The sequence below is a fragment of the Triticum urartu genome, chromosome 5 (assembly GCF_003073215.2).
Source record: "Triticum urartu cultivar G1812 chromosome 5, Tu2.1, whole genome shotgun sequence".
Lineage (NCBI taxonomy): Eukaryota > Viridiplantae > Streptophyta > Magnoliopsida > Poales > Poaceae > Triticum > Triticum urartu.
The window spans coordinates 607,553,203-607,554,532 of NC_053026.1; the positions used below are offsets into that span (position 1 = coordinate 607,553,203).

Here is a 1,330-nt window from a genome sequence, read left to right on the forward strand (position 1 = left end):
TTACCTTGCTGAAAACCGCTTATCATTTCCTTCTGCTCCTCGTTGGGTTCAACAATCTTACTTATAGAAAGGACTATGATTGATCCCGTATACTTGTGGGTCATGCCCTACCTACTTAATAATCTTTCTATGGAAGTCCTGGTCCATGTTGCGTCACTTGAAAACTCCCACCAAATCAGGGCTGCCCTTGCCAATATGTTCACGCCCAGTTGTGATCCCGAGCCAACAATTGTCGTACAACCCTTTCCAACGCCCAAAAAGTCACGCAATCAGTTGCCGCTTTCTTCGGTCAAATACGATCGCTCGCGGATGAGCTTGGTGTGGTTGTAAAACCCATCGGTGAGGATGAGTTGATCTCGTTCATTATTGTTGGTCTTGATATGGACTATCAGCCCCTTATTTCGAGCCTTGATGTGCGCATAGAATCTCTTTCCATAGATGACCTCTTTGGCATGGTAGCCGACTTCGATCAACGAGTAGAGATGTTTCATGGATCGAGCGCAGGGGCTTCTATTGGGAAACGTTGCATGGAAAACAAAAAGTTTCTATGCACACGCAAGATCTATCCATGGAGATGCATAACAATGAGGAGGAGAGAGTGTCTATGTACCCTCGCAGACCGTAAGCGGAAGCGTTTGACAACGTGGTTGATGTAGTCGAATTTTCTTCGCGATCCAACCGATCGAGTATCGAACGTACAACACCTCCGTGTTAAGCACATGTTCAGCTTGATGACGTCCGTGCCTTCTTGATCCAGCAAGACGGCGAGGTAGTGGATGAGTTCTGGCAGCACGACAGCATGGTGACAGTGATGGTGAAGTTATCTCCGCAGGGCTTCTTGTCACATCCCTAGTTCTGGTAATGCTTAGTGCTAGCATCTTGTGTTGCATCATGTTTAATTTTTAATTAAACTTGAAATGGAGAATGACCAAACCCTAGCACCAAATGAATTCAAATAGGCTCAAATAAAATCATTTTCAATAAACCCAAAATGCCCTTTGAAAATGTTCATGATTTCTGATAAAGGTGAAAACCTCTGCCAAAAATGATGAACATATTTCTAGGTCATTCCTGGATTTTAGAATTATATCATATTGTATTTGATGGCCATTTAAACACTATAAATAATTTAAATGTTCAAATAATGTTGGAACTATTTGTGGGCCACTGAAATAATTCAGAAAGTGCTCATGAATATTTTCAGCATTTATAAAATTGATTTGGTTTTTAAAACTGGATCAAAAACAAACTGCAATTAGAAAACAGAAACAAAAATAGAAAAGGGTTAGAAACTCAACTGGCTTACCTGTCCAGCCCAGCCAGCCTGGCA

The 1,330-nt window shown here is 41.7% G+C and overlaps 1 pseudogene; it reads left to right on the forward strand.

Annotated features, from left to right (window-relative positions):
• Positions 1-332: 332 nt before the first annotated feature.
• On the forward strand, positions 333-471 carry LOC125511822 (annotated as a pseudogene).
• The last annotated feature ends 859 nt before the right edge of the window (positions 472-1,330 follow it).